Source organism: Bos indicus, chromosome 8, assembly GCF_029378745.1.
Source record: "Bos indicus isolate NIAB-ARS_2022 breed Sahiwal x Tharparkar chromosome 8, NIAB-ARS_B.indTharparkar_mat_pri_1.0, whole genome shotgun sequence".
Lineage (NCBI taxonomy): Eukaryota > Metazoa > Chordata > Mammalia > Artiodactyla > Bovidae > Bos > Bos indicus.
The window spans coordinates 79,053,621-79,076,407 of NC_091767.1; the positions used below are offsets into that span (position 1 = coordinate 79,053,621).

Below are 22,787 nucleotides of genomic sequence, written 5' to 3' on the forward strand. Positions count from 1 at the left end.
AAAATATGCATTTTAAAGCTAACGTATATCATCTGTTCTCATTAATACTGAAGCTAAAATCTAATTTTACGGCTTTTACTTAAGCCTTGATCCTTCACTGAAACTTCTTTTTCCTACTCCAAAAATTCTTTTATAAACAAAATGAACATGATTAATTATTTCCTTTATCCAAAACCACATATCTAAAGGCCTTAGAACAATAGTACAGTTATCCTTCACAATCAATGGGGAATTGGTTCCAGGAGCTTCCATGGTGTCAAAACCCACAGATACTTATGTTCATTATATAAAATAGTATAGTGCAATGAATACAGTGGGTCCTCCATAACTGCAGGTTTTGTATCTGCAGATTCAACTAATTGCAGTTGAATCCACAAATGCAAAACCTATAGATACTAATGGCGTGCTGCAGTCCATGGGGTCACAAAGAGTCAGACATGACTGAACAACTGAACTGAACTGATAGATACTAAGGGCCAACAGTACTAATGCTACCTCTGTCACAGATTGGGTTTTCTGAAAGCAGATACTGAGATGGAATTTAGAATACGACATGAGAAAGGAAGGGGGAAGAAACAGAACTGGGCAGCAGCCAGATCAATGTGATGTGATGTGATGAAGGCCCTCCAAACCTTGGCTAATGCACAGGAGGTATGAGATGGATAATGCTTATTCCAGAGGTCTCACATTGGACTGAAATGACAAGACGTTTATATTCCTGTCCTGCTTAGTCACCAGATGTGGACTGCACCAGGAAAGGCATGACCAGGCAGGGTGGCTCTGAACCTAAAGGAATTGATACCCTAAGGCTCCGCTGACCACACTGCCTTCCCTCAAAGGGGATCTGAGCAGCACTTATTTATGTCTGCCACAACCTCCAACAGTATGACTGAAACTGAAAACAGCTTAGGATTATGTTTGTAGTTCTTTTCATCCCTGGGGTGTTTAAGCAATCAGTTAACACCGATTAATCGATTAATCTAGGTATGAGCAATTTATTTATATTTTAAAGACATTTGGAATAATGTCTTGTCTGAAGTTAATGCTAACAGCTGGATTTCTTTTTAAGTGTATTTATATTTTAATTTTTACATTTAATTTTATGTTATGTTTTATGTTATGTTATGTGAGACATTTATACAGTTCCAAAATTAAACATATAAACAAAATATATTTGAAGAAATCTAACTTCTTTCTCTGTCCTCACCTACCTTATAGGTAACATATTTTTAAATACAATGATTTGCCCTGCCATTTCATTGTTACTTTTAAAACACTTCACTAAACAATTTTAGATAAATCATTTCATTGGGAAATTAGAGTAATTTTGTTAATTATACTTGCCTAGAACATCAGTTTATAGAATTCTCTGATGCATGATTGCATTGTATAAAGGGATTTCAGAAGAGAATGTACCATTGGCTTTTTATGAACCCGTTCTTAAGTGAGGTGTGCTTCTAAAAGACACACATTCTCCTCTCCAGAAAACTAAAAAGATTTAGGCAATTTGTACTTTTCGGTCCAAGTCATCCCATAAGTGTATGTATGCCAGTATATCAGAGTTGAGCTCTCTGAAAAATGAAGTACATAGGCTAACAAATCTTTCCAAGTGTTATTTGGCTCAGGCCCTTCTATTCTCTCTTGGTTCCACTCCAACAGCTAAATTAAATGAATAAGAAGTTGTAATTCACTTCCACAACACAGCACATACGATTTGGAAGGTGGCTGCTAGGTTCTATGGAGATATGACAACAGGCAAAGAAAGCCCAATGCCTGACTTCAGAAGGTAGGAAGCCAGTGGATTTTTAGCAAGCAATCCAAACAACCTCTCAGAATTTCTGTGCATTGAAAAGAGTCCTGTTTCACATGATTTATTTTCTAGGAAGCTTCATCAAAGGTAAGCCTTTGAACCGGAGTTTAGGAATATCTTTAAATGCTACTATTTTTTTATTTTTCTTCAGAATGATTGTAGAAAAACCACCTTCTGACCTTAGGATCATACCCATGGTTCTGTAAAACCATACTCAGAGGTCTTTACCTGACAGAGTATTTCGGTGCAGGGTGGCAGCAATAAGGTATTACAGCGGCTCACTCCAATACAGAATGTGCCCTTTGTGAACAGAGCCTAGGGAAAAACAAGCTAAACATGCTGTCAAAAAGACCTACATAACATTTTCACATAGCAGCAGCTGTTTTCTCTCTGAGCTTTTAGCCCAGAATCTCCAGAGAATGTTCTCTAAAACAAAGCTGGTTCAAACAGTTTCACAAAGGATGTACTTTAAAAATGAACTCTCTAAATAATTTTTTACTTCATGTGTTATTTCCCAAACCTCGTAATTAGAAAAGAAACCAAAGAAAAGGCAACATGAGTTTATCTTATTTTCTGTGTTTTCAATCCTTCAGAAAGTTAAGAGCACAAAGGTCTGACATTGAAAATTTTAGGGTCTGTAAATAAGAAAGTACTGTTTTTGTGTTTTTAAAAAAGAGGTCAATGAATATATACTATTGAAATTATCAAGCCAGATTGCATGATTTATAAACATTCACTTTCTAGCTGCTACAGAGGTAACAAAAACAGTTGATAATACTAATGCTGCTATTGTATCAATATGACTAAATACCTTTTGAATTTAATGAATACTAACTTTGTACTAGACCAGGAATCAGCAGACTATGTCCTATAGGCTAACTCCAGCTCACTGTCTGAATTTAGAATCTTAAAAAAATTCTATCCTCATTACTATTTCAGTTTCTTCATAATCTGTTCATTTCTCTTTCTTTCTTGGCAGTTTAAAGAACTTAGATTTCTGGCTAGCTTACTTTGATGTGTGGGAGTAGATGTGCAAGGGGTCTGGAGTGATCCTGCCTAAGAATGGTTTTACATTTTGAAATGATAGAGGGGAGGGAATCAAAGGAAGAGAGAGTAATATTTTGTGGTACATGAAAGTTTTATACAAAATTTAAATTTTGGCCTCCATAGACAAGTTATCATTAGTCACTTAGTCGCATCCGACTCTTTGGAACTCCATGAAATAAAACTCACCAGACTTCTCTGTGAAGTTTAACTGAAACTTTATCACACCCATTCATTTACATATTGCCTAAGTCTGCTTATATGTTGAATTATTACAACAGAGACTCTACAGGTCTCAAAGCTTAAGATTGCTCTCTGGACCTTTACAGAAAACTAGGGAAGAATAGGTGTGAGAATACATTGATGATGTGCCATAGAAGACAAGATCCCTTGCCTCGGGGATGCCAATATACTATCTCATTTAAATCTCACAGCAATTTTAGAGGAGAAGGTACAATATTATTATCAACTCCATGAAATTATGAGACATGCTGTTATTATGTCCACAGGGCAACCAAAGTGGAACTTGTCACATCCTAAAAGATGCTGAGGGAAGTGGGATCTTCAGCTCACTCCAGAGCCCTCCCACAGATGCTGCTCATGAGATAGGCTGCCTAGGAAGCTAAGCTCTTTAAGTTGAAAAACAAAGCAAATCTTACTATGAAGAGAATGAAATAGCAATGAAGATATTATTTTATCAACAGGCTTTATTTTTGGACAGTTTTAGATTTACAGAAAAAAATGGAGTATATAGTACAGAAAGTGCTAATACATTACCCTCCACCTCTGCATACATTGCTTCTATTTGTGACACTTTATATTAGGGTAGTACATATGTGACAATTAAGAAGCCAATAATGATGTGTTATTATTAACTTAAGTCCATACTCTATTCAGATTTCTTTAGTTTGCCTCTAATGTCCTTTTCTGTTCTAGGATCTCATCTAAGACACTGCATCTAATCATTAGGCCTCCTTAAGCCCCTCCTGGCTATGACAGCTTCTCAGACTTTCCTTGTTTTTGAAGATCTTGACGTTTTCAGGAACACTGGTAAAGTGTTTTGTACACTGTCCCTCAATTTGAATCTGCCTGCTGTTTCTATCATGATAATGAGAGTTCTGGGTTCTGGGAGGAAGACCTCAGAGGTGAAGTGACATTTTCATCACATCGTATCAACAGTGTAGATGATCAGCATGAGTTGTAACCACTGATGTTGACCTTGTCACCTAGCTGCAGCAGTATTTGTCAGGTTTCTCCAGCATACAGTGACCTTCTTTCCCCCCTTTTCCATGGTGTAATATTTGGAAGGAAGTCACTGTCACAGCCCACACTTAAGGGATGCATCATCACATTCTCCTCCTTTAGGGTGGAGTATCTACACAAATTATTTGGAATTCTTCATGGGAGACTTGTCCCTGCTTATTAATTTACTCAATCATTTATTTATATCAATAAGGACTCTATGGATAGTGATTTTATACTTTGGGTCATAATTCAATATCACTTTATTTTCCTGTTCAAATTTTCCCAGGTCTGGCCACTGAGAACCCTTCTAGTTGGCTCCCATAGATATGAAATACTCCCAAAGATATGTTGAAATACTCCCATAGATATGTTGAAATACTCCCATAGATATGTCACATTGAAATACTCCCATAGATATTGTTGTTGTTTGAGAACTGGCGCTACAAGGCTTTCATGTATCCTATTCCTGTCTTAGAATCCACCATTGATCCAAAGAGCCCCAGTTCTTTCTAATGGCTCATGGGATTGGAAACCAAAGTGTGGGCAAGGGACATACTTGTTGCAACTAGGTGTCATTCGTTTAGGCCTTCTCAACTGACAGAGATAAGAAATATGTGTGTGTAAAGTAATCTGTATGTGGTAGGCTGAAAATGATCCCCCTCCCTCAAAAAAAAAAAAAAAGATATCTACCTTAAGTCTCTGAAACCTGTGAATGTACATTATTTGGGAAAATGAAATTTGTAGATATGATTAAATTTCTTGCAATGTGGAGATAGTCCTGGATTGTCTGGTGGGCCCTAAATGCCATCGCATATATACTTATATGGAGAAGACAATGGCACCCCACTCCAGTACTCTTGCCTGGAAAATCCCATGGATGGAGGAGACTGGTAGACTGCAGTCCATGGGGTCGCTAAGGGTCGGACACAACTGAGCGACTTCACTTTCACTTTTCACTTTCATGCATTGGAGAAGGAAATGGCAACCCACTCCAGTGTTCTTGCCTGGAGAATCCCAGGGACAGGGGAGCCTGGTGGACTGCCGTCTATGGGGTTGCACAGAGTCGGACACGACTGAAGTGACTTAGCAGCAGCAGCAACAGCATATACTTATGAAAGAGACACAAAGGGGAGAGACATACAAAGAGGAGGAGGTGATGTGATCGTGGAGGTGAGATTGGGGTGATGCAGCCACAAGCCAAGGAAAGCGTGAAGCCACCAGAAGCTGGAAGAAGCGGGAAGAGACTCTCCCCTAGAGCCTCCAGAAAGATGGCAGGCCTGCTGACATGTTGATTTTAGACTTCGGCCCCCAGAATTTTGCTTGCTTTAAGCAACCCAGTTGTGGTAATTGTTACACATGTGTGCCTGCTACATGCATGCCAAGTCACTTCCGTCTTGTCTGACTCTTTGAGACCTTATGAACTGTAGCCCACCAGGCTCCTCTGTCCATGCAGTTCTCTAGGAAAGAATACTGGAGTGAGGTGCCACTCACTTCTCTGGGGCATCTTCCTGATGCAGGGAACCAACCCATGTCTCTTACATCTCCTACATTGCCAGACGATTTCTTTACCACTAACACCAATTGGGAAGCTGAAATGTTACACAGCCACAGCAAACTGTGGAGATGGAAATGGCAACCCACTCCAGTATTCTTGCCTGGACAACCCCATGGACAGAGGAGCCTGACATGCTACAGTCCATGGGGTCGCAAAGAGTCAGACATGACTTAACAACTGCACAACAACAGCAACACAGCAAACTAAAACACCTGTGTATACACATAGGGGTACATTTCTGTCATCTGTATCCAAGGTAACATGAGTTAACTTATTAAGTTAAACCTGAGTTCTTCCTGATGCCTCCATCTCTAATCCATTACATGGGTCATTCTAAACTCCTACCCTTCAGTTCAGTTCAGTCGCTGAGTCGTGTTTGATTCTTTGTGACCCAATGAACTGCAGCCTCCCTGCAGGCTCCCTGTTCATTACCAACTCCCGGAGTCCACCCAAACCCATGTCCACTGAGTTGGTGATGCCATCCAATCATCTCATCCTCTGTCATCCCCTTCTCCTCCTGCCCTCAATCTTGCCCAGCATCAGGGTCTTCTCCAATGAGTCAGCTCTTCGCATCAGGTGGCCAAAGTATTGGAGTTTCAGCTTCAACATCAGTCCTTCCAATGAACACCCAGGACTGATCTCCTTTAGGATGGACTGGTTGGATCTCCTTGCAGTCCAAGGGACTCTCAACAGTCTTCTCCAACGCCACAGTTCAAAAGCATCAATTCTTCGGTGCTCAGCTTTCTTCACAGTCCAACTCTCACATCCATACATGACCACTGGAAAAACCATAGCCTTGACTAGACGGACATTTGTTGACAAAGTAATGTCTCTGCTTTTGAATATGCTGTCTATATTGGTCATAACTTTCCTTCCAAGGAGTAAGCATCTTTTAATTTCATGGCTGCAATCACATTCTGTAGTGATTTTGGAGCCCAGAAAAATAAAGTCTGACACTGTTTCCACTGTTTCTCCATCTATTTGCCATGAAGTGATGGGACCACATGCCATGATCTTCGTTTTCTGAAAGTTGAGCTTTAAGCCAACTTTTTCACTCTCCTCTTTCACTTTCATCAAGAGGCTTTTCAGTTTGTCTTCACTTTCTGCCATGAGGGTGGTGTCATCTGCATATCTGAGGTTATTGATATTTCTCCTGGCAATCTTGATTCCAGCTTGTGCTTCTTCTAGCCCAGTGTTTCTCATGATGTACTCTGCATATAAGTTAAATAAGCAGGGTGACAATATACAGACTTGACATACTCCTTTTCCTATTTGGAACCAGTCTGTTGTTCCATGTCCAGTTCTAACTGTTGCTTCCTGACCTGCATATAGGCTTCTCAAGAGGCAGGTCAGGTGGTCTGGTATTCCCATCTCTTTCAGAATTTTCCAGTTTATTGTGATCCACACAGTCAAAGGTTTTGGCATAGTCAATAAAGCAGAAATAGATGTTTTTCTGGAACTCTCTTGCTTTTTCGATGATCCAGTGGATGTTGGCAATTTGATCTCTGGTTCCTCTGCCTTTTCTAGAACCAGCTTGAACATCTGGAAGTTCACGGTTCATGTATTGCTGAAGCCTGGCTTGGAGAATTTTAAGCATCACTTTACTAGTGTGTGCGATGAGTGCAATTGTGTGGTAGTTTGAGCATTCTTTGGCATTGCCTTTGTTTGAGATTGGCATGAAAACTGACCTTTTCCAGTCCTGGCCACTGCTGAGTTTTCCACATTTGCTGATTCATAAATTCCCACTTCATTGGTAAGAAACTTGGCTCCCACATCTGTCATCAATTTATTAAACCGTTCAAGTCCAATATATATGTACAGCAGTCTCACAATGCCGTCTCTCCCAAAGGAAACAATTTTATCAGCCAGAATACAATACCACATGCAGTTCCTTTTGCCCTCTATTTTACGGACTCCATTCACTTTCAAAGTTATTTGTCAGCAACTTCCGGCCCCCAATTCCTTCAGTGAGATTGTTTCATGTATTGTAATACAGAGTCTCTTGAACCTGCATTAGAGTCTGCATTTTTTCACAGTGTATAATCTGACCACCCAAATTAAAAAAAAAATTGCATACATTGCATTTCACTTTTTGTGTTATAAGGTTCTGTAGGTTTTGACAAATACATGATATCACATTTGCATCACTACAGTATCATGAAAAGAGTTTCATTGCTCTAAAAGTCCCCTTTGCTCCACCTATTTCTCCCTGGAAACCACTGATCTCTTTATTGTTATCTCTATAGTTTTGCCTTTCCCAGAATGTCATATAGTTGGAATCCTACAGTACATAGTCCTTTCAGACTGGCTTCTTCTCCCTTAGCAATATGCATTTAAGATTCCTCTATGTCTTGTAGTGCTTAAGTGATTAATTTCTTTTTGATGCTAAATAATGTGTGCACATAGGTCTTCAATACAAATGGGTAAATACCTACTAGTTGCCAGAGCCAGCCGGCAAAGTCGATCAGGTCCCGAGAACGTGCACGGCGGGGCTAAGAAAGAAACTAAAGCAAGAGACTACAAAGATGGGATTGAGAGGTTCAGACACGTCACCACGAAGGGACGCAGTCTGACACCAACTTTATTCAACATCTCATATTTATACAGAAAAGTGTGAGAAAGACAAGACAGTTGACATTTTTTCTTGGTTGGCCTATACATCTTACAAACAGTCACAAGAAATCTTGAGAGCATGGGAATGGCTCCCTGTTATTATTTCTTACACCAGATAACATTTCTCTGTGCGTGAGAAGTTTGCACAGAACTCCAGGTGCCTGCAGTAAATAAGCGCCTAATCTCTGGGGTGGCGGGACAGAGAGCTATGTTTGCAAGCAAACCCTCAAGGACTGAGGCAGCTCCCAGAGCTGTGTCCTTCGGACAAAGGACCCCGTTCTCACGGGCAGCTCCCCGCAACTAGTGATTGTGGGATCATATAGTAAGATCATATTTAGCTTGAGGAGGTCATTTATATGGATATTCTTATTCTAGAAAAGAAAAGTATTTTGTTGATAACCTTACTCTTTTAACTAAGAGAATCCAGGTCCTATGTTTTAGTATCTGATTGTCTTCTCTATGCCTTTTTATTCTCCATGTTATTTTATTGCATTAGCAATAAAATCTTGCCCATTTGGAAGACCCAATTTGAAATAAGAAAAATCCTGACAGATATTTTTTAAATAGCTTTATTACTTGGGCTTCCCTGGTAGCTCAACTGGTAAAGAATCTGCCTGCGATGCAGGACACCCCGGTTCGATTCCTGGGTTAGGAAGATCCCATGGAGAAGGGATAGGCTACCCACTCCAGTATTCTTGGGCTCCCCTGGTGGCTCAAATGGTAAAGAATCTGTCTGCAATACAGGAGACCTGGGTTTGATCCCTGGGTTGGGAAGATCCCCTGGAGGAGGTCATGGCAACCCACTCCAGTATTCTTGCCTGGAGAATCCCCATGGACAGAGGAGCCTGGTGGGCTACAGTCCATGGGGTCACAAAGAGTCAGACACAACTCAGTGACTAGGCGCATTACTTTCATATATGTAGAGTTATGAAATGAATGGCCAAGTTTGCACTGACTAATACAGTTCTCACTGATTAATAAAGGAATTACTTTCCACTAACAGATAAAAATTTTCAAACATTATACAATATGTATAATTTGGAAACTACATGAAAGCAATATTCTTACTAATATATGCCTAACATTCATTGTATTAGGATAATAAATTTGCCTTTTCTCTCCAACCACTAATGGGTTAACAGTTTATGACCTATAGTCTGCTCCCATTATTTTCTTTATGCATAATTAATGCCATATACTTCCTAATTTCCTTGAAGTGGGGACTATAATCTTTTCAATCCTGATTCTTAGTCCAATCTGATGTATATTGGCTACTCAATAAATGTTCATTAGGAGAATGGATGAAATTAATAAGGACACTGTTGAAGAATTTGTGACACTCAGCACCTTTTACATTTTACTTCTCCTCAGTATTTATTGTCTATTATGAACTCAGGGATGCATAGTTAAACACAACCTGGATAGCATACCTACCCAACTACAAGAAAGCCATTGTGCCCATGGTAACTGACTACCTGCCCATCAGAGCCCTAGGCTGATGGGATTCCACAAAGACCACGCCAGCCAGCAAGACTCTAGGACAACAGAAGAATTTTCCAGAAGCCAAAGAAATGTGAGATTAGTGGAAAGAGAGGATATGGAAGATCCTTAAAGGCCTTGCCATCGGAACAAAGGAAAACCATGAGAGAGGAGGAAAGTAAGGCCAGACCACCGATGGAGATCAGCTTTCATCTCAGCTGAGGCTGGCCACAGTGGAGGGCTCAGCCATCTGAGAGGAGACTGGTTGGCAGTCTGCAGCAGAGTCAGCAACTGACCTTGACAGTGTACGTAAGAGAAAGGGAGAGACAAACACTGTCAGGATTTCTCAAGTTTTAATGTGCATAGAAATCACCAGGGAATCTTGTGAAACTGCTGATTCTGATTCAGAATCTGTTGATAAGATCTTCATTCTCGCATTCAGAAGATTGCGGTTGGGACAAAGAGTCTGCATTTCCAGCAAAATAATGTCCACAGACTACACCTTGACTAGCTGTGTAGGACTGAATTTCAGTGGAAATTCATAAGAAATCTCTACATCTGAGTTTACCTGGAAGTATCCAGATTAGATTTTCTGATATTAGGCAGAAAGAGAAGCTTGAGATAGAATTTCAGTTCAGTTTTAGAGGGAAAAATTCCATTGCTATATACACCTGATTTTATGACTTGAGAAATGCAGGCTTACTTTTACTCTTTAGTGTCCAATTCAAATACACCGTCCTCCCTAAAGTCTTTCCACCCATGTCCCTGCTTGGAATTAACTACTCTTGAAAACTCATGTCTCATGTGTTAGGGACTGACTCAAAATTCATGTTGAAATCTAATTACCAATGTGGTGGTATTTGGAGGTAATTAAGTTATGAGGGTGAGACCCACTTGAGTGGGATTGGTATCCTTACAAGAAGAGGCCAGAGAAGCAGCTTGCCCCTTTTTAGCCCCTTGAAGACCCAATAAGAAGTCAGCCATCTGCAGCCCAGAAGAGGATCCTCTCCAGAGCTTGACCATGCTAGCACCCTTATCTGGGGCTTACAATCCCCAGAACTATGAGAAACACATTTCTTTTGTTGAAACATCATCCAGTTACTGTATTTTGTTATGGCAGCCCAAGCCAAGACATCATGTTTCCTTTAAATCTTATTTTAGTGTATATCCCACATATATTATATATCACAGTGTTGAGGAGGAAGAATTTTCCTCTACGCTTCTAGGTTCTTCTGGCTGGTCTGAGAATTAATCTGACATGAGACAGATTAATAGGAGGAAAACAACTGTTTAATAACATGTATTCAAGGGAGAGAGAGACCCAGAGAAACACACCTAATTTATACTACACTTGTATCTACAGTGAAAGCACCCTTCCGGGAAACAAAATCCTGTATCTACTTTCTTTTAGAGAGTTAGGGGGAAGGTCAAAGGTTCTCTTGGATGTTGACTGTTTTCAGTATGAAATAATTTGCACACCAAAAAAACATTTCAGAGTGGCAAATTTTGTTCCCTTACAACATATATTAAGTATGATAGCAGACACGTGGCTATCTCCTCTCTTTCTCCCCAAAGTGTTTAACAGAAAAGTAGTTGTGATTCCTTCTTGAATTGAAAATATTGGTTTAAAACAGAGTAGTGATAAAATGAGAATAGTCTCAAAAATTTAAGTACTATGTCATGATATTAAGCATTAATCCATAAACCATTTGAAAAGACAAAAAAGAAAGCATTGACAGTTGGCTGGGAATTTCTTTAAGGAACAAACACAAATGTTCTCACATTTTGGGAGATAAGGATGACTCAGCCAAAACAAGTCAGAGTTCTTTAGATAAGTAAGTATTTAATCCTTAAGGTGGTTAAAAGACTATCTTCAGTAAATCTAAAATTATCTTATAAAGACTGTAAAACTAATAATAGTGATCACATGCAAACTTTAAAATATGATCAAAGTTAGTTTTTACTTTACAGAAAGCTTCCAAGTTTCGGTTTTCTTTTAGCAATCAAAAAGTTAGGTACAGTAGAATTGTTTCATACATTAAAGTTAAGTTCTAATGCAAAAGACTAAAATTGAGTTTAATCCAAATTCCTCTTTTAAATCCTTTAAAACATCAGTAATGTATGTATTTGTCATCAATTTTCTTTTTTTGTCAAGTACTTATAGTTGAATTCCTATAATTTATATTCACAAAGTAAGCTAGATTTCCACTGTATAGCACTAGGAAAATAAGAATGTTGAAAATGTATTTTACTAAAATCCATTTATAGTTTGTCCTGTTTTTGTTCAGAACAGTAAAGACCTTTTCATCATTTTGCAAATAAATCTAGCATGAACAACAAAGAAGTAAAGCTCGTCTTGGTTAGAAAAATATCCCTCCGTTCCCTGGAATTATTGTGTGCATTAGGGCATGAATTAGGTAGGCCTCCAAGGATTTGAGCAATAATATTGTACACTCATCCATTTGCTCACATAGGAGGAGAAGACATGAACTGTGAAATGATCGTTGAAAATCTAGAACTTGTTTTTTAGCCATGAAATCCTGACATAATGATTACAGTATCAAGAAAAAGAAAAAACAGGTGTTTCAGGTGTTTTACTAGTCTTATAAAAGTAAAGACTGAACTTTAGCACTGCTTTTAGGATTTCCTGCTGTCCACCAGTGAGCTTTTCTGAAATTGTTACTGAACAGATGTACCCACCAGACCATGATCTAGAAACTGGAGAGAGCAATCCATGGTTAGCCCTGACTGTTAGTAAAACCAGTTTTTCTTCTGGACTTTTATTTCTCTTGATTTTCCAATTCTTGTGACAATATCAGTGTCTTAATTGCAGTAGAAATAGCAGTATCTTCATAGCTGATGGTGCAAGTCCTTTTACCTATTATACTAGTGCCTTGACTATTTGGGGACCTTTTTTTCATTTTTAAATTTAAATTTATTTTTTAATTTTTAAATTATAAATTTTTAAAAATTTCTTATATCATTTAATGGTTACTTACCATTTGCAGTTACTACAAAATATTGGTTCTATTCCCCACATTGTACAGTATATCCTTGAGCCTGTCTTCAGTTCAGTTCAGTCCAGTCGCTCAGTCGTGTCCTACTCTTTGCGACCCCATGAATCGCAGCACACCAGGTCTCCTGCTCCATCACCAACTCCCGGAGTTTACCCAAACTCATGTCCATCGAGTTGGTGATGCCATCCAGCCGTTTAATCCTCTGTCGTCCCCTTCTCAGCCATCTCATCCTCTGTCATCCCCTTCTCCTCCTGCTCTCAATCTCTCCCAGCACCAGGGTCTTTTCAAATGAGTCAATTCTTCACGTGAGGTGGCCAAAGTACTGGAGTTTCAGCTTCAACATCAGTCCTTCCAATGAACACCCAGGACTGATCTCTTTTAGAATGGACTGGTTGGATCTCCTTGCAGTCCAAGGGACTCTCAAGAGTCTTCTCCAACACCACAGTTCAAAAGTATCAATTCTTCGGCGCTCAGCTTTCTTTATAGTCCAACTCTCACATCCATACATGACCACTGGAAAAACCATAGCCTTGACAAGACGAACCTTTGTTGGCTAAGTAGTCTCTGCTTTTGAATATGCTGTCTAGGTTGGTCATAACTTTCCTTCCAAGGAGTAAGCATCTTTTAATTTCATGGCTGCAATCACCATCTGCAGTGATTTTGGAGCCCCCCAAAATAAAGTCTGACACTGTTTCCACTGTTTTCCCATCTATTTGCCATGAAGTGATGGGACCACATGCCATGATCTTCTTTTTCTGAATGTTGAGCTTTAAGCCAACTTTTTAACTCTCCACTTTCACTTTCATCAAGAGGCTCTTTAGTTCCTCTTCACTTTCTGCCATGAGGGTGGTGTCATTTGCATATCTGAGGTTATTGATATTTCTCCCGGCAACCTTGATTCCAGCTTGCGCTTCCTCCAGCCCAGCGTTTCTCATGATGTACTCTGCATATAAGTTAAATAAGCAGGGTGACAATATAGAGCCTTGATGAACTCCTTTTCCTATTTGGAACCAGTCTGTTGTTCCATGTCCAGTTCTAACTGTTGCTTTCTGACTTGCATATAGGTTTCTCAAGAGGCAGATCAGGTAGTCTGGTATTCCCATCTCTTTCAGAATTTTCCAGTTTATTGTGATCCACACAGTCAAAGGCTTTGGCATAGTCAATAAAGCAGAAATAGATGTTTCTCTGGAACTCTCTTGCTTTTTCCATGATCCAGTGGATGTTGGCAATTTGATCTCTGGTTCCTCTGCCTTTTCTAGAACCAGCTTGAATATCTGGAAGTTCACAGTTCACGTATTGTTGAAGCCTGGCTTGGAGAATTTTAAGCATCACTTTACTAGTGTGTGCGATGAGTGCAATTGTGTGGTAGTTTGAGCATTCTTTGTCATTGCCTTTCTTTGGGATTGGAATAAAAACTGACCTTTTCCAGTCCTGTGGCCACTGCTGAGTTTTCCAAATTTGCTGGCATATTGAGTGCAGCACTTTCACAGCATCATCTTCCAGGATTTGAAATAGTTTAACTGGAATTCCATCACCTCCACTAGCTTTGTTCGTAGTGATGCTTTCCAAGGCCTACTTGACTTCACATTCCAGGATATCTGGCTCTAGGTCAGTGATCACACCATCGTGATTATCTGGGTCATGAAGATCTTTTTTGTACAGTTCTTCTGTGTATTCTTGCCACCTCTTCTTAGTATCTTCTGCTTCTGTTAGGTCCATACCATTTCTGTCCTTTATCGAGCCCATCTTTGCATGAAATGTTCCCTTGGTATCTCTCATTTTCTTATCTTAGCATCCAATAATTTGTACTTCTCAACCCCACCCCAACCCCTACATTGCTCCTCACCCCAATATAAACACCATTTGTTCTCTGTATCTGTAAGTCTTCTGCTCTTTTGGTATATTTGCTAGTTTGTAGTATATTTTAGATTCCACATATAAGTGATATCAGATCAGATCAGATCAGTCACTCAGTTGTGTCCAATATCATATAGTATTTGTCTTTTGTTGTTCAGTCACCCAGTCGTATCCGACTCTTTGCAACCCCGTGGACTGCAGCACACCAGGTCTCTCAGTTCCTCACCATCTCCTGAAATTTGCTCATGTTCATTGCATTGGTGATGCCATCCAGCCATCTCATCCTCTGACACCTTCTTCTCCTTCTGCCTTCAATCTTTCCCAGCATCAGGGACTTTTCCAATGAGTCAGCTGTTCATATCAGAAGACCAAAATACTGGAGTTTCATCTTCAGCATCATTCCTTCTAATGAGTATTCAGGGTTGATTACCCTAAAGTTGACTGATTTGACCCCCTTGCTATCCAAGGGACTCTCTGGAGTCTTTCCCAGCACCACAGTTCGAAGGCATCAATTCTTCAGCGCTCAGCCTTCTTTACGGTCCTGCTCTCATAACTGTAAGTGACCCCTGGGAAAATCATAGCCTTGACTCCACGGACATTTGTTGCCCAAGTTATGTCTCTGTTTTTAAACACTCTGTCTAGGTTTGGCAGCTTTCCTGCCAAGAAGCAAATGTCTTCTGATTTCATGGCTGCAGTCACCATGCTCAGTGATTTTAGAGCCCAAGAAGAGGAAATCTGCCACTACTTCTACCTTTTCCTCCTCTATTTGCCTTGAAGTAATGGAGCCAGATGCCATGATCTGAGTTTTTTAATGTTTAATTTTAAGCCAGATCTTTCACTCTTCTCCTTCACCCTCATCAAAAGGCACTTTAGTTCCTCTTCACTTTCTGCCATTACAGTAGTACCACCCGCGTATCTGAGGTTGTTGATGTTTCTCCCACCTATCTTGATTCCAGCTTGTAACTCATCCAGCCTGGCATTTCTCACTATGTTCTCGGTGTATAGATTAAACAGACAGGGTGACAGCAGACAGCCCTGCGGTATTTGTTTCTCAATCTTGAACCAATCAGTTGTTCTATACAGGGTTCTAACTGTTGCCTCTTAACCTGCATACAGATTTCTCAGGAGACAGGTAAGATGTCAGGTATTTCCATCTCTTTAAGAGCTTTCCACAGTTTATTATGATCCACACAGTCAAAGGCTTGGCATAGTTGATTAAACAGAGGTAGATGTGTTTCTGGAATTCCTTTGTTTTCTCTATGATCCAGCAAATCCTGGCAAAATGACCTCTGATTACTCTTCCTTTTCTAAACCCAGCTTGGACATCTGGAAGTTCTTGGTTCCAATAATGCTAAAGTCTAGCATGCAAGATTTTAAGCATGACCTTACTAGCATGGAAGATGAGTGCAATTGTCCGATGGTTAGCACATTCTTTAGTACTACCCTTCATGGGAATTGGGATGAGGATTGGCCTATTCCAATCTTGTGGCCATTGCTGGGTCTTCCAAATTTGTTGACATAATGAATGCAACACCTTGGTGGCATCATCCTTTAGGGTTTTAAATAGTTCTATTGGAATTCCCTCACATCCACTAGCTTTATTACCAGCAGTGCTTCCTAAGGCCCACTTGACTTTCTCTTCAGATGTCTGGCTCTGGGTGGCTGACCACATCATTGAAGTAATCCAGTTCATTTGGATCTTTTTTGTATTCTTTTTTGTATTCATGGATCTTCCATGTATTCTTTCCATCTCTTCTTGATCTCTTCAGCATCTACTAGGTCTCTACAATTTATGTCCTTTGTCATGCTCATCTTTGGGCAAAATGCTCCTTTGATATCTCCAACTTTCCTGAAGAGATCTCTAGTCTTTCGCCTTCTGATGTTTTCTTCTAGTTCTATACACTGTTCACTGAAGAAGGCCTTCTTGTCTCTCTGTGCTGTTCTTTGGAAATCTGTGTTTAGTTTGATATACCTTTCCCTTTCTCCCTTGCTTTTCACTTCTCTTCTTTTTTTAACTGTTTGTAAGATCTCCTCAGATAACCACTTTGCCTTCTGCTTTTCTATTTCTTTGGGATGGTTTTGTTTGCTGCCTCCTGTACAATATTACAGACTTCTATCCATAGTTCTTCAGGCATACTCTTAACTAGATCTAATCCCTTGAATCTATTCATTACCCCCACTGCATATTCATAGGGGATTTGGTTGAAGTCGCACCTGGCTGGCCTAGTGGTTTTCTCCACTTTCTTTAGTTTAAGAATGAATTTTGCTATGAGAAGCTGGTGCTCTCAGCCACAGTCAGCTCCAGGTCTTGTTTTTGCTAATTGTATACAGCTTCTCCATTTTCAGGTACAAAGAATGCAATCAATTTGATTTTGATATTGGCCATATGGTGATGTCCATGTGTAAAGTCATCTCTTGTGTGGTTGAAAAGGGTATTTGCTATGACCAATGCATTCTCTTGGCAGAATTCAGTTAGCCCTTGCCCTGCTTCATTTTGTTCTCCAGGGCCAAACTTGCCTGTTACTCCGGGTATCTCTTGACCTCCTACTTTTGCATTCCAATCCCCAATGATGAATAGAACATCTTTTTTTGGTGTTAGTTCTAGGAGATCTTCATAGGTCTTCTAGGTCTTCATAGAACTGATCAACTTCAGCTTCTTCAGAATCGGTGGTAGGGGCATAGACTTGAATTACTGTGATGTTGAATGGCTTGCCTTGGAAACAAATGGAGATCTTTCTGTCATTTTTGAGGTTGCATCCAAATACTGCATTTTAGACTCTTTTGTTGATTATGAGGGCTACTCCATTTCTTCTATGGGATTCTTGCCACAGTAGTAGATATAATGGTCATATGAATTAAATTTGCCCATTCCTGTCCGTTTTAGTTCACTGATTCCTAAGATGCCTATGTTTATTCTTACCATCTCCTGCTTGACCACGTGCAATTTACCTAGATTCATGGCCCTAACATTCCAGGTTCCTATGCAATACTGTTATTGAAGCATTGGATTTTACTTTCATCGCCAGATCTACCCACAGCTGAGCATCATTTCTGCTTTGGCCCAGCCTCTTCATTCTTTCTGAGGCTATTTAGTAGTTCTCTTTTGCTCTTCCTGGGTTTCTGTGATAGCTCAGTTGGTAAAAAATCCACCTACAATGCGGGAGACCTGGGTTCGATCCCTGGGTTGGAAAGATCCCCTGGAGAAGGGGAAGACTACCCACTCCAGTATTCTAGCCTGGAGAATTTCATGGACTACAGTCCATGGGGTTGCAAAGAGTCAGACACCACTGAATGACTTTCACTTCGCTCTTCCCCAGTAGCATGCTGGACACCTTCAGACCTGGGGGACTTGTCTTCACTGTCATATCTTTTTGTCCTTTTTTACAGTTCATGAGGTTCTCACAGCAGATATACTGAGGTGGTTTGCCATTCCCGCCTCCATTGGATCACGTTTTGTCAGAATTCTCTGCTATGACCCATCTGTCTCGGGTGACCCTGCACAGCATGGCTCATAGCTTCACTGAGTTACATAAGCCCCTTCGCCATGACAGGGCAGTGACCCGTGAAGGGGTATTTGTCTTTAACCAGTTTTAATTCTCTTTCAAGAGCATGCAGGAGTATGGTTGACAATATAGTCACAGTTTGTACCTCTGAGAATGTGAGGGTGTTGAAATAACAAATTGTCATTTTTCAGTGGCAACTATGTTACCTCCAACTTTTTCATAATGCTGTTTCAAAATTTCCTTCATGTAATTCAAGACTGTTGGTTTTATCTTGATTTTCTCCACAGATCTTAAGACAGCTGTTCATTTTAATAGAACTTGAGGTCTTTGAACCCTGAAAATATTTGTACATTTTTTAAAAAGTTTATTTCTGTCTTTGCATTCCCAAAACTAAAATAGAAATAATTTAATCTTATTTCTATAGTAAATGCTTTATTATAGTCATCAATATTTACATTTCTGAGACTTATTAGTCACCCAGAAACATACACACATACTTTCTCAGTGTTGAGTGTTTTCAAATTTAATAACTTCTAAACCAGTTTTTGGAACCTATCACAAACTGTTGTGCTAAGTTATATATGAAAGTGTTAGTTGCTTAGTCGCGTCTGACTCTTTGCCACCCTGTGAACTGTAGCCCACAAGGCTTCTCTGTCCATGGGATTCTCCAGGCAAGAATACTGGAGTGGATTGCCATTCCCTTCTCCAGGGATCTTTTCAACCCAGGGATCAAACCTGGGTCTCCTTCATTGCAGGCAGATTCTTTACCATTTAAGCCACCAGGGAAGCCCAAGTTATATATATGCATGAATCTAATTTCTTCACTGTTAGAATATAAGCAAACTGAGAAGTACTGTCCTATACTGTACCTTAAAATAAAAGAATGAACGTGCATTCATTTGAGCATAAAAGAATATTCATTTATCAAAAAATATACATTCTAGATGATTTTTTGACAATATTTGGAGAACTCTTTTATAAAAATTTGAGAGCATCCAAAAATAAAAATATAAAATTTACCTTTCTTTTGAAACAAATTATTTTGTGTTACTTAAAAACTTAAGTTATAAAAGATTTAAATCAGTGTCTTAGTTTATTCAAGACAATAGATGTCCATGTTGATTACCCTTATATGCTGTTATTTGATTACTTAGACCCCATGGACTGCAGCACACCAGGTTTCTCTATCCTTCACCACCATCTCCCACTTATACATTCAGAAAAAAATTCAGAAATGTCAATTTTAGGGTTCCTCTAGGGTCTGTCAGGCATCACCAGAGTGAATTGATCAGGGAGTTGAAGAGGGCTTCAAAGGTGGCAAGTGAAGTCAGTACCTCAGTAACCGGTCAGTATATGTTTTGTGCTTTATTCTTTTATCGCAAAAAAGAGAAGAAAGACTGCTGTGAATGAAGATTCCTCTGCATTTTAGCACTGCTTTTTCTACTGTAGTTGGCTTTTGAATGAGGATGACAATGGAAGAGATGAAGAATGAAGCTGAGACCACTTCTATGGTTTCTCTGCCCCTCTATGCAGTCATGTATCCTGTGTTTAATGAGCTAGAACGAGTAAATCTGTCTGCAGCTCAGACATTGAGAGCAGCTTTCATTAAGGCTGAAAAAGAAAATCTAGGACTCACACAAGACATAATTATGAGAATTTTAGAGGGAAAAAAGTGTAGAAGTCAACTTCACAGAATCCCTTCTTCAAATGACAGCTGGTGATGTAGAAGAGTATATGATTGAACGATCAAAGCCAGAATTTCAGGACCTAAACGAAAAGGCACAAGGACTTAAACAAATTCTCAGTAAGATCCCAGATGAGATCAACGACAGAGTGAGGTTTCTGCAGACAATCAAGGATATAGCTAGTGCAGTAAAAGAACTTCTTGATACAGTAAACAATGTCTTCAAGAAATATCAATACCAGAACCGCAGGGCACTTGAACACCAAAAGAAAGAATTCGTAAAGTACTCCAAAAGTTTCAGTTATATTCTGAAAACTTATTTTAAAGATGGCAAGGCAATAAATGTTTTCATAAGTGCCAACAGACTAAATCATCAAACCAACTTGATACTTCAGACCTTCAAAACTGTGGCCTGAGAGTTGTATATGTTAAGAGACATACTTCTCAGTGGCATCATTGGACTGCCTTTATCTGTAAATTTTAAAGTTTGACTGTATAAATTATCAGTCCCTCCTGAAGGGATCTAATAACCCAGGATGTTGAATGGGATTATTGCCATCTTACACCACATTTTTGTAAAATGTAGCTTAATCATAATCTCACACTGAAGATTTTGCATCACTTTTGCTATTATCATTCTTTTAAGAATTATAAGCCAAAAGAATTTATGCCTTAGTGTGTCATTATATAACGTTCTTTAAAAGAATTGTAAATATTGGTATTTGTTTCTGACATTTTAACCTGAAAGTGATATGCTGCAAGATAATGTATTTAACAATATTTGGTGGCAAATATTCAATAAATAGTTTACGTCTGTTAAACATTTCTTTACTTGAAAAAATGCATATATATATATGTGAATATATATATGATCAGAAGACCAAGACAACTTGGTGTAACGTCTGCTGCTGCTGCTAAGTCACATCAGTTGTGTCCGACTCTGTGGGACCCCATAGACGGCAGCCCCCGGGCTTCTGTCCTGGGATTCTCCAGGCAAGAACATTGGAGTGGGTTGCCATTTTCTTCTCCAGTGCATGAAAGTAAAAAGTGAAAGTGAAGTCGCTCAGTCGTGTCCAACTCTTCGCAACCCCATAGACTGTAGCCTAGCAGGCTCCTCCATCCATGGGATTTTCCAGGCAAGAGTACTGGAATGGGTTGCCATTGCCTTCTCTGGTATAATGTCTAAAGAACTTCTAATGGAGGCTTATTAGCAGTTTATCAGGTAATAAAGCTACAAGAATTCCTATTTTTTTGTCCTTAATCACTCTGGGCAAAAAGTAGTTAATGGAGATATTTTTGTTAGTTACGGTATTTGAGATACTGAGTATTTTTCCAACCTTTGTTTTAAGAGACTTAGAAGAAGTAGATGGCAGTTTACAGTGTCTTCACATTCTACATGTCTACACAGAGCCATGTTTGAGCTCTGTGACAGTGTAAGATTAAGTCTTTCTGGCATGCTGGGCCGTAATAAGCTTTGTGTCTTTTTTCCATATATAGCCACAACTAATAGTAATTTGAAGCTATATCGATGCTAGTTGGTTTGAAATTGTCATGAGTGTTAATATTATATACACTCTTTAAATATGTACAGTTTTGTTTCACCATAGAGAAGTTCTAAGGAAATTATGTATCAAGTATTCATGTTAAGTGATTTCATTTTTCAACTATGATAAAATAAAGGAAAAAAATCAGAAAAATAAAAAAGAAATGTCCATTTTAACATTATCTTCAGAGTATGGTGTTAGAGTAAGCAAAAGTGCTGTAACAAAGAAACCCCAGGAGGTACAATGGTTCAAGGGCAATAGAATTAGACTCCTCACTTGTGTAATAGTCCTGGTTATTGCAACTCTGATGTTTGTTCTCCAGGAGGTAACTCAGGAACCCAGACTCTTTCCATCTTTGTGGCTCTTAGGGGCTCACTGTAACCAGACTGTGGAAGTGGGACAAGGGGCAGAAGATTTACACTTATTTCTATAAAGGTACTTCCACTCATAAGCCATCAGCTAAATTCAGTCACAATAATCACATCTACCCTGAGGCACACTGGGAAATGTAGTTTAACCACTGCCATTTGGGAGGGGAAATCAATTTTCTGTGAATAGCTAGAGTTCCAGCAGGCCATGGCACCCGACTCCAGTACTCTTGCCTGGACAATCCCATAGACGGAGGAGCCTGGTGGGCTGCAGACCATGGGGTCGCTAAGAATGGGACACGGCTGAGAGACTTCACTTTCACTTTTCACATTCATGCATTGGAGAAGGAAATGGCAACCCACTCCAGTGTTCTTGCCTGGAGAATCCCAGGGACAGGGGAGTCTGGTGGGCTGCCATTTCTGGGGTTGCACAGAGTCGGACACGACTGAAGCGACTTAGCAGCAGCAGCAGCAGCCAGCTACATCAGAAGACCCCTGGTGGCTCAGACAGTAAAGAACCCACCTGACAATGCAGGAGACGTGGGTTCAATCCCTGGGTCGGGATGATCCCTTGGAGAAGGAAGTGGCAACCCACTCCAGTGTTCTTGCCTGGAAAATCCCACGGACAGAGGAACCTGGTAGGCTACAGTCCATGGGGTCATGAAGGGTCGGAGAAGACTGAGAGACTAACACTTTCTGGCTACATCAGGTCAGACAACTACACACAATTACAGTGATGTGGGAGACTATTTTCTAGGTTTGAAAGTTACTCAGATTAGGATTTACATGAGCCTTTCACTTTGCAGATTTGAGTCCGGGACACTAAGTTTGCTTTCACTATTGGAACAGTTACAGCTAAGTCACTTCAGTCGTGTCCAACTCTGTGCAACTCCACAGACGGCAGCCTACCAGGCTCCCTGGTCCCTGGGATTCTCCAGGCAAGAACACTGTTGGAATAGAGATGTGTATTATGGAGAGACACATGTGCATGTGTGCTCAGTCACTTCAGTCGTGTCTGACTTTGCAACCCTATGGACTGTAGCCCGCCAGGCTTCTCTGTCCACAGGA

At 39.9% G+C, this 22,787-nt stretch overlaps 1 pseudogene; it reads left to right on the forward strand.

The window, feature by feature from the left end:
* The first annotated feature begins 1,707 nt into the window (after positions 1–1,707).
* Positions 1,708–20,642, forward strand: LOC109563220 (programmed cell death protein 10 pseudogene; annotated as a pseudogene).
* The last annotated feature ends 2,145 nt before the right edge of the window (positions 20,643–22,787 follow it).